Genomic DNA, 11,236 nt, shown 5'->3' on the forward strand with positions numbered 1-11,236 from the left:
CTCTCTGAGCTCTGGGCCCCTCCCCACCCCACCCCCACCCAGTGCCCTCAGGTCTCTGGTCCACAGGAGCCCTGACCTAACCTGGTGAGCAGCCCCTCCCCTCCAAAGCCAGGATGACCTTGCTCCAGAAAGAAAGTCTTCTGATGCATTCAGGAATGGGGGTGGGAGACAGGAGCAGAGAAGAGAGGGTATTCAAGGCCTTCTCAAAGAGGCTCAGGGACAGGCCCTGGGTGGGCTCATGCAGGGCCTCAGAGCACTCTGCTCCTGGCTGTGACATTCATTTCCAGGCTGGAGAAGGCCCTGGCCTCAGCAGTTCCTGCCTTCCGGTCCCCTGTGGATTTCTGAGTTTCCCACTGTCTTTCCTACATTCCCCCACCAGCAACCTCCCCCCTCCCTTCCCCTCCCCTACAGCAGCTGGAAGTCCATGGTGTTCCTGAGTTAATCAAAAACTCCTGTACTTTGCCCTTGAATCCAGGCCATCATTCCTTTGTCCCAGGGCAATAGGGTAGGCTTGCTCTCCTCGGGCTTAGTGTTGGAAGAATAAAAGGCGGGGAGAAGGAGAAGGGAATTAATGTTTAGCTTCCTGCTGTTATCCGGGCACTGGGCTGGGTGCTCAGCAGACGCTGACCTCACAAGTGTCCTCCCGGTGGGGAGGAGTTAAATGCAAGCTCCCATTTGCAATTAAGAAATTGAGATGCAAAAGCCTTAAAGAAACTGTCCCCTATCTCCCAAATATGAAACAACGGGGGGGCAGGGGGAGGGGGGAGAATAGCTTGAGGCTTCCACTGGAGTTCTGAGGGGGTTTCTAACCCATGATTAGGTTAGAGAACTCCATGATTATCCGTAGAATACGGACAGGACGCTGAGAAGGGCCGTCCGGGAAGTGCTAGCAGGAACCGAAGAGTGGGGTCTGTGGACAGCCTGCCCTTGTAGGCAGAGGGAGGGCTCCAAGGGGGACTGGGAAGGCCCACGGGGCTGGACGTTTCTTTGGACGTGGAGGCACCACGACAGCCCTGTGTACAGATGGAGGGGGTGAAAGAGCGCCCCAGGCCCAGGGGTCCCCACACTGGGAGCCCTAGGGCATCCTGGTCTTGCTTGAGACAATCAAGAGTTTGGGACACATTGCTGGAGAAGCTGAGTTCATAGGTCTTGTCCTCATGTGGGCCAGGTGCGGCCTTAGAACGGGTGCCCAGCAAGGCAAGGGGGACTCGGGGAGCATAGCTCCTTCTCTGCCCCCTCCGCACCTGCTCCCCTGGCCACCCAGTCGCTGGGCATCCTGCCACTGCACTAAACCGGCCCCTCCTCCCCTCCTGGGCCCGAGTGAAAGTCAGTTCTTTTTGCTTCTTTCCACTTTCTATTTCCCACTTACCCTCTCCTTCTTCCTCTGCCTGCCCCCCTTCCCCACCCCCATCTGCCCTAAAGAGCAAATTCCGGGGAAGCTTTGCTGGAATCTGGGAGGCCTGGTTTGGCTAAGGGAGAAGAGGAAGCAACTGCAGATTTGAGAACAGGCCCGAAGGAATGAAAGGGGCAGGAGGAGGGGTGGGCAATGGGGACGCTTCTGGCGTGGGGGAAGGGGAGGGGGAGGGCTGCTGAAATGAGTGGCCCCAGAACCCATGGAGCTTCTTGAGAGATCTAGGGACGCAGGAACGCAAGAGCTCCGGTCAGGTCCCCTGCTCTGCCCTACAGAGGGGGCACGCGGTGGGTGGGGACACTGGGGAGGGGCTTCAGTCCCAGGCCAGCCCACCGGGGTGCCTGGGTAGGCTGCATCAGAGGCAAAAACAGAGAAGAGGGGCCAGAGTCACAGGAGAATGAGGAGTCTGCAGGAGACAGGCAGCTCTGCGGGCCCTCACCAGGAATGGTGGCCACCCTCAGTCCGGGCCCCGCTCCTGGCTCTCCTCGAGGCCTGTGTCTGAGAACAGTCTGAAGCCCCAGCAGCAGGACCGGCTGGCCCCTTCCTCGCCAGCCCAGGTCAACCCCTGCACGGCTGGGCGCTGCCCCCTGTCTCAGCCCCGCCTGGCACATCTCATTATGGCTCCCAGGACACAGTGACCTTCCTCTGCCTCCCCAGCCAGCTCCTGGAGCACTGCCCCCTTCCCTGTTCCCAGTCCTGCCTCCAGGACTCCCAGGCCTCCACCCTCCCAGGGCCTGGAGGCCCTGCCTGCCCAGATGGCCCGAGCACTGGGACCTGGGAGGGTGGCCTGTGCCTGGCCCGGTCAGCCCTAGAGAGATAGGCCGGGAGAGTCCGGTGTCAGAGCAACATGAAGTCCAAGTGCCCTTTGCAAGGAGATGGCTGAGGCCTGGGGCACGTGGGTGCCGAGGGCAGCCCAGGGAGACCCAAGGAATAGGCGATCCAGGGTGCCCAGAGCCAAAGAAGAGGTGAGGGGCAGCCTCTGTGAGGGAAGGCGCAGAGGATGGGGAAGCCTGGGCATTCCCGGGCTTGAAAGTACCTGACCCTTCCAGGGGAGGGCAGGCCTATCCTGTTACCTGGAAGGACAGGTGCTGCCTGAAGCAGACTGGCTCAGGGTGGGATTCTGTAGGTGGCTGAACGTGAATCACACCTTCTGGGTGCCTCGCACGTCCTTGCGTGGGAGTTGTGAGTCAGCATGTGTTGTCCCGCATGTCTGAGGCGTTATACGTGTGGACGGGTCCCAGGGGGTGCCAGCCTGCGTGTGTCAGTGGGTCTCTGTACCCTGGGGAAGCTGTGCTTGAGGTTGTTCTCAGAAAGTGCCAGCAACGCCTGCGTGCTTGGGCATCCCTGTCCCGCCTCCGTGCGTTAACTGAAATGTTGGGTCCAAGAGTGTATTCGCATACGTGGGCGTGGGCGTCCAGGGACCAGCAGAGGGCTGCCTCTGGGCACAAGAACTCACTGCGGTGTGACAGTTGTGGGGAAGCGGGGAAGCGCCAGTGTGGTCTGAATTCCAGAAAATTCCAGATCCTGAGTTTCCAGCTGTCCCAGCTAAACCGCGCGCAGATGTGTGCTGCTCTGCGGCAGCCATAAACAGACCTCCCAGGATTTTTCCAGAGGAAACAGAAATATTTTGGTGTCTGCTCTGGGTAGGAGAGTAAGAACTGGGGATGGTGTTTGAGGATAGGGCTTTGAAACGAAGGGATCATAAATCAAAGGAAAGCTGAAGAGGCCAGGGTGTCCCCCCAAAGGCCAGCGGAGCAGGAAGGGCTCTCTCTGGTGGCTTCTAATCCTTAATAAAGCCCCAGCTACCACCCAGGAGGGTGAAGTCCCAGCTGCCAGGGCCCCCAAGAGCCCAGACCACCACGGCTCCACCTCTCCCTGGCCCTTTCTCTGTGAGCGTGCGGAATCCCTCACGCAAGGGGCCCTGGGCACGTGCCTCGCTGCCTTCTGGAAGATCACACTAGCACACGTCCATACCCTCCACAGCACTGGCAGCACACCAAGGGGGACACCTCACATACACATGGACACGAGCCACCACTACGCTGTCACCCACACGTCTAACCACACACCCTCCATCGTCACACACAGACACACACTCGTCCTATGCCAGTATTTCAGGCACGGTCACAGATCCCACACCAATGCCCCACCGCACACAGACCCAACGATATACTCTGGCAAAATGAACACCCACCCCACCACGCAGAGATCCCACACGCCCACCCCCTCCTCTGCCTCCAAGTCCATTTACCCCCGCCCCGTACACAGTTCCAGACCTTTCCAAGCCAAGAAATAGGCATGATACTCTTCTTGGGTGCATCAAGGCAAACTATTGAAAAGTTTAAACAAACTTGTTCCTGTCGGACAATTACTTGGGATTGGTTTAAATCCCCCACCCCCCAGGGATGAAATTTCCCATTCAACTGCGCCCCTTACAGTCCCTCTCCAGGGCATAGAAGGGGCTCTCTTCTCAGCCAGTGACCTGGGGGCTGGGCCCTGTTCGCTCTTTGCTCTGAGCTAGGAGAGACCCTTGCACATTGATGCAGCAGTTCCTCTGTGCCTGGCATGTGCTGGACAAGTGAAAGGGCACAGAACTGGAGGAGACGCGCTCTCTACCCTTGGGAAGCTTAGAGCTCGGCTGCGGGATGGGACTCGGACCGTAGGGAAAGCCACTGTCTGCCCCCACCAAAGGCTGCTCGCTCCAGAGGTGAATGTGGGCAAGGCTTCCCGGGCAACACTTACCTGTGCGGGTCTTGGGGGTAGGGCAGAGAATTCGGGCTCACGCCCACCCCACATCACACTTTTCATTGTATTCACAGCACTTACCTGAACTTCCCTTGCGTGGTTTTTTATTTTTCATTTTTTAAAATTCATTTCTTGGGGCGCCTGGGTGGCGCAGTCGGTTAAGCGTCCGACTTCAGCCCGGTCACGATCTAGCGGTCCGGGAGTTCTAGCCCCGCATCAGGCTCTGGGCTGATGGCTCGGAGCCTGGAGCCTGTTTCCGAATCTGTGTCTCCTTCTCTCTCTGCCCCTCCCCCGTTCATGCTCTGTCTCTCTCTGTCCCAAAAATAAATAAACGTTGAAAAAAAATTTTTTTTAATTCATTTCTTTCACGGGGGGTGGGGGAGGGGCAGAGAGAGAGGAGAGGGAGAGAAAGAATCCTAAGCAGGCTTCCTGCTGTCAGCCCGGAGCCTAAGCAGGCTCTATCTCAGGAACCGTGAGACTGTGTGAGATTGTGACCTGAGCCGAAATCAAGAGTGGGATGCTTAACCCCTTAACCAACTGAGGCGCCCCTACCTTGCTTATTTGCATATCTGTTTTTCTCTGGCTCCACCCATGTCACGTAAGCTAAGTGAAAACAGGTCCACTGCACTTAGGGTCTGGAGCTCTTTAAATAGTGGAAGGGAGGAAGGAAGGGAGGAAGGGAGGAAGGGAGGAAAGAAGGAAGGGAGGAAGGAGGGGAGGAAAGGGGGAAGGGAAGGAGAGAGCCTAAAGTGCAGGGCATAGCGACATGGAGGTCAGCCTGGCAGGAGGAAGTTGGGGCCAAGCTCTGAGGCACAGGCTGACAAATGTGGACTCAGACGACTCCCCTAATGGGGAACCACTGATGTGAACAGACCAACAGGCCCCGGGACCAGCTACTGAAAGTGCAAAATTCCTTTGACTGTGGGGCATCTGGGTTTTAGAAGTAGCCAGTCGATAGCTAAACTATATAGTAACAGGATTCAAGTACGTGACCTTTAGCATTCGTTTATACACAAACCTATTATAGCGTTACGGTTTACATTGTAGGGGTGGGACGGACAGAAGCAGATCGTCAATAAGCAAGATAAACTCAGGCAAGTCTCCTCTCCTTAGCTTCACCCTGAGACCAGCCAACAAGAACCAACCTTAGATGGAGGCAAGTTATGAGGCGGAAGTCCTATTATCTTGGAGAAAACACATTTATGTGCAACAGCCACGTGGGCGCCTTTATCTAGAACACATGAGGAGTGCGGGCCCAGCATGCCCCAAAAGGGAAGTGCCTTATCAGTCACCCTGTCCTGGGACCCCCCCCCTTTTCCCCCTTCTGAGTGTGGACTAAGCCAGCACCCAGTGTCCCTGCTGCTAAGGAATAGCTCACAGGCGATTTCAAGGCCAGAGGGTAGATGGGGGCTGAAAGAGTGTCCTTTTGTGAGATTGGCTACCCGCCCACTTTCCCCACAGTAGGAGGCTGCGAGGGGGGCAGGGGGTCCCTTTTTAGGCTTTCTTCCATTGGAGGGAGGTTTTATCTCAGCAAACACCATGCAAGAAGGCCTGGACGTACAGGTGGGCACTCTGCAGAATTGTTGGCACCCCAGCCTGCTGTATGGCATGTGCCGAGCCCCCTGATAAGACCCACCATCCCAAATGGAGCCATCTGAAGACTCCAGTCCTAGAGCAGGAAGAGGCCCTGGGCGGAGGCAAGATCCTGGGTTCTGGTCTCAACTTCCGGGAGCCCTGCTGGAGCAGGGCAGAGTCTCACGTCTCCGCTGGAGCCAGGTTGAGTCAGGTGCCTCGGGCTCCTGGACAGGATGGCGGTAGGGGCACAAGCTCCAGACTCTGAGAACAGAACGTCAGCCCCGCCTCGGCCACGGGCCTGCTCTGCTTTCTTGGGCCGGTTACTCGGGCCCCACAATTTCCTCATCTGCAAATGGAGGCAACCGTCACCAGTCGGCCCGCTTCAGAGGGAAGGCTCAGGGATCAAATGAGGCTGGAAACAGGAGTTTGCGCTGCGCACATGGGAAAGAGGCCAGCCATTCCCTCCTCCCGGAGGCAGGGGAAGCGGCAGCAGGAGGGACCAGAAAGGCCCCACACTCAGGATTAATAAGGAGGCTCTTGTGTCTCACAACTGCTAGGCCTGAGTGCCAGCTCTGTCACCCCCCCCCCCCCCCAGCTAGGTAACCTTGAACCTGACAGGCCAGCTCTCTGGGCCTTAGGTGCCTAATCTTTAAACCGGGAGAGAAGGAGCTGATGCCAAGTCATTGCCAGGCTCCGAAGTTATTCCCTGGTCCCTCCATCCCCAGACTCCGGGGCCTGAATTCTGTCTTCCATCCAAAGGGAGGCCGGGAAAGAGGCCTCGGGCTCCCGAGTGAATGCTCCGGCTGGCTGGCAGCTGAGAATGGCCGCAGGCAGGCACAGAGAATGGGACTCACCGAGTGCCAGGAACAGCAAAGGACCCCAACTCCTGCTTATACAGAGAGGCAAGAGACGCGGGCTGTGGGGTGCCACAGGGAGGCTCATTTGTGACCCCAGCAACTCATGCGGTACAGTCTCGCGTTTCATTCATTCACCTGATTCTGCAGCAGACCTTCGTAGGGCCACTACAGCATGCCAGGCACTGATCTGGGGGGCTGGGAATACAGAAGTGAGTGTGTTGCATCAAGGAGGGCACTCTTGGGGCTCCTGGGTGGCTCAGTCACTTAAGCGTCCAACTTCGGCTCAGGCCACGATCTTGCGGTTTGCGAGTTCAAGCCCCACATCGGGCTCTGTGCTGACAGCTCAGAGCCTGGAGCCTGCTTTGGACTCTGTGTCTCCCTCTCTCTCTGCCCTGCTCACTTGCTCACACACACACACACACACACTCTGTCTCAAAAATAAATATTTAAAAAAAATTAAAAAAATTAAAAAAAAGGGGGGGACTTCTCAGGATGAGCCCTGGGTGTCCTACGTAAGATCTGCATCACTCCTGAAACCAAGACTACACTGTAAGTTAACTAACTTGAATTTAAGTTAAAAAAAAAAAAGTGAGTATGTTCACAGCCTCGTGGGGGACGAGAGATGTAAACAGAGGGTTCCCACCCAGCATGAGCAACGCCGGGAGAGCGGCCATCTCCGGGTGCTCTGGGGCACGAAGGAGGTCCTGCACCCAGCCAAGTGGGACAGCTGTCTCCTTAGACACTGCAGTCAGCTTGCAGAGATGATGGGAAATCCAGAAATTGCTCGGGGGGGTGGTAATGAAAAAATGCCCGAGAGAAAGGTTACCGGGTGAGATAATTAATGTTTTGCTAAGGAGGAAAATAAGAGTGCGTGTTGCTCAGCACGCAAACACCTCAACTAACAAACCACTCAGAGAAAACAGACGGAACCACAGGCTTTTTCTCACAAAGGCTTTTTTTAAAACAGAACGGAAAGGAAAAAGACAGCAGTCACAGACGTGCCTCCCCTGTGGCTGAAAGGACATTCTCCACCAGGTGAGGAAACCAAGGCCCGCAGCTGGTTCCTTTCTGGGCAAAGGCCAACCTCATGCCCCAGCAGCACCTGACCCGGGGGCTGCCATTTCCTTTCAAGGCCCCCATCTCATTACTGAGGCCAGAGGAGTTTCTGGCTGTGTTACGGAACAGAGATTTCTAATTCCCCGGGGTGTATGCGGCAGGTGTCACTTTCAGACACCTGGCTCTTAACCTTCCGGGGGAAGGTCGCGTCTTCTGCAGCTCAAGTTCACAGTGGAAGGACCCGATGAATAGGAAAAGATAAAAGGGTCACTTTCGTTGCTACTTACGTGAACTGTAAATATGTATTCTGAATCTTCAGGGGCCAGGGCAGGCTCAAATGAGCCACTTTCCAAACGGATGCGGAGGCTTAGTCATGCTCAGAAAACCCATCAGAACTGGGTGCTGTCCGCTGCTCCACCCCTGGGGGGATGGTCTAGCATAAGGCCTCCCTCTAGACCTGGTTCCAGGCCTCAAGACACAGAAGCTCTTTCCATTGTCATCTCCAGAATGCCCGGGGCGCTGGGGGGGGCCTAAGGGAAAATCTGTAAGACAGGGTTGCTGCTGTGACAGCAAACTGACCTTGAACTTCCCTTTTCTCCCCGACTACAACCACATCAGGCTCCGGGAGTGCAGGCAGGGGCCTCAGCTTTGCCAGATACTATTCGGTCTTGACAACTTTTTTTTTTTTTTAAATGTTTATTTATTCTTGAGAGAGAGAGAGAGAGAGAGAGAGAGAGAGAGCACGAGTGGGGGAGGGGCGCAGAGAGAGAGAGAGAGAGAGGCAGAATCTGAAGCTGGCTCCAGGCTCTGAGCTGTCAGCACAGACAGAGCCCAACATGGGGCTTGAACTCACGAACGCCGAGATCATGCCCTGAGCCGAAGTCAGACACTTAACTGACTGAGCCACCCAGGCGGCCCTTGACAACTTCTTTAACCTTTCCTCAACAATAAAAGAGCAAAAATATTCATGTCGTAGATTTATTGCATTAAATGAGACGATCTTAAAAAAAAAAAAAAGAAAAAGGAAAGAAAGAAGCATCCTGCTGATGTCAGCTCCCTTCCGCTTCTGCCTGAAGTTTCCAGGAAACACGCTGTAAGAGATTTTCATGACTTATGGGGGTGCTGTTGGGATGAACCCCTGTGGGGGACAGAAAGAGGTTGGTGGAAAGGAGATTGGGGGACACAGTGGCAGCCCAAGCCTGGGCAGAGCCAGCGGGCACTCTGGAGCTGGGTGGCCCACAGAGATGCCCCTGCCCTGAGGCAAGGGGGCTGGCCTTGTACCTCATGTCTACCTGGCTTTGCATGGAAACTAGCCCACGGCCCACCTCAGGAGGGGACACAACCTTGGGCAACAGAGCTCGCTCCAGCTGAGGTGGTCCTTCAGGGACAGAGCTGCGAGCCTCCCAATGAGGGCCTCCCTCCTGAAGGGGGCTCTGGGCCCTGCGCCCCACCACCCACTATTACAGCCTCTCGTGTCTCTCCTCCTACCCCAAGCCTGATGCCAGTGACAAGAGGGAGTTAAATTCCCTGTAGCAGAGAGGCTGACTGGGAACGAGAGGCCTGCCCTTCCTGTTTGGGCCCAAATTCTTACTTAGATATGCTGCTTTGGACAAGTTCTTTCATTTCTTTCACCCTCATTCCCTCATTTTTCTCATTTTTTAAAAAGCTTATTTATTGGGGTGCCTGGGTGGCTCAGTCAGTTAAGCATCCTACTCTTGATCTAGGCTCAGGTCATGATCTCACAGTTGGGATTCTGTCTCTCATTCCCTCTGCCTCTCTCTCTCTCTCTCTCTGAGGGGGGTGGGAGGGAGGGAGGGGCAGTGAGAGAGGGCTGGGGGGTGGGGGAGGGGGAGAGAGAGAAGCCCAAGCAGGCTATGTGCTGTCATCACAGAGCCCAACGTGGGGCTCGATCCCACAAACCGTGAGATCCTGACTTGAGCCAAAACCGAGAGCTGGACCCTTAACCGACTGAGTCACCCAGGCGTCGCATTTTTCTCATTTTTAAATAGGATCCAGTAACCTCTCTGCCCTCCTTTTGGAGTTGTGGGAGCACACGATGCCCTAAGTCCCCCCCTCCCTGCTGGAGGCACAAAACGTGTCACTTGGTGAGGTGAGGAAACTCGATCGCCATCGCCGTGGCGCCCCCCAGAGGGCCTGGAAGGCTCTGCTCCAAAGCCTGGTGGGAAAGCAGCTGCTTACAGGATCCGAAGTGGGTTTGGTGTGCAGACAGCGAGTCCCGAGCCCCTGGGCGCTGTCCTCGGAGCGGGGGTTCGGACGCGGGCCTGGCTTTGTCAAGAGGTTGAAGGACAGGTGTGGGGGCGCCCGGGCAGCAAATGGCAGACGTGGTGCACTGGGGTGCTTCCTGTGAGTGCCTCGTGTCCTGCTGGCGAAGCAGGCGGCCCCCCTGGCCCACTCCCCCACCCCACCCCCACTCCTGACACTTCGGAAGCCTCAGCTGCCACATCCATCCATCATCAGCCTCTCTCCCTGGAGGGAGATGCGCCCCAGAAGCGTCCTTTAAATCGGCAGGACAGACTGTGGCCCTCCGTGTCTGTCTGGCCCTCCACAGACGTGAATCATCCTTCCTTCCCCAAGCCCGGTGTCATTTCTGGGCATTTCGGAAGCCTGTTGTCCAGACCACCGTGTCCAATGTGATCCCTGCTTTTTTCTCTCCTCGCCCCCTTTCCCACTAACCCTTTTTGGTGGGAGGGAATGAGGGAGGCCCTCCAAGGAAACTGAACGTCCACACCGGTGCCCTCGATGGCCCGGGGAGCTCGTCGAAGGCACAGCACTGGTGTTCCACTACGGCCTCAGCCCAGCTCTCTGTGCACCTTGTGAACGCTGGTCCCCGAGGCTCCCGGGTGACTTGGAAGCGTGCGCACTGGCATCTGGGGGTTGACCTGAGCCTCCCGTTTGCCTGGGCTGCAATAACAGAGGAAGGGAAGCCTGAATTCTAGCAAGACCCCTCATATACCAGTAGTATCAGCCTCCTGAGAACTGCTTAGACATGCACTTGTTGGGACCCACCTCAGACCTGCTGAAACAGAATTCTGGTGGTAGAATTCTCCCCCCACCCCCCTCTGCCATTTAATGGGCCCTCCAGGTGATTCTGATGCCCGGGAAAGAAGAACATGCCCACTTTTCTCCGGCCCGCTCTTTCTCCCGCATTCAACCTTCAAGAGAGCATGGCGGCCTTGACCCTTCCTCAGAATGGAGCGGCCGCCAGCACCACTGCCCGCTGGTCTATGGAGCAAAGGCGAGTGTGGCCTCCCAGTAGAGGATCTTGGTGGAGGTGGTGAGGACGGAATCCAGAGGAAGGTTCTGGAATGAAGCCCATTATTCATCAGGCCCTTGAGACCTGGGCTGTTCCACAGACCCCGACAAAGGGGTCATGCTTCTACTGTTTACACTACCACCCACCCCAGGGTCAACCTCCTGATCTCGAAGTGGCTTCATATGCTAGGGGGAAACACCCAAAGCCCTGGGGAAAAAAAAAAAAAAAAACCCAAAGTTAGCAACTCGCCCGAGGGGTCTCAACAAATCACTGGCTGAACCAGACTCAGGCAGAAGGGAATCGATCCGAAAGAAATCC

At 56.2% G+C, this 11,236-nt stretch overlaps 1 long non-coding RNA gene across 1 annotated transcript; it reads right to left on the reverse strand.

The window, feature by feature from the left end:
- Positions 1-8,622: 8,622 nt before the first annotated feature.
- LOC125146854 (uncharacterized) lies at positions 8,623-10,931 on the reverse strand. Its single transcript, XR_007144907.1, has 3 exons — positions 10,818-10,931; positions 10,339-10,561; positions 8,623-8,782 (listed from the first exon to the last, which is right to left on the reverse strand). It is a non-coding gene; the product is annotated as an uncharacterized LOC125146854 (long non-coding RNA).
- Between the last annotated feature and the right edge of the window lie 305 nt (positions 10,932-11,236).

This window comes from Prionailurus viverrinus, chromosome D1, assembly GCF_022837055.1.
Source record: "Prionailurus viverrinus isolate Anna chromosome D1, UM_Priviv_1.0, whole genome shotgun sequence".
In the NCBI taxonomy this organism is placed as follows: Eukaryota; Metazoa; Chordata; class Mammalia; order Carnivora; family Felidae; genus Prionailurus; species Prionailurus viverrinus.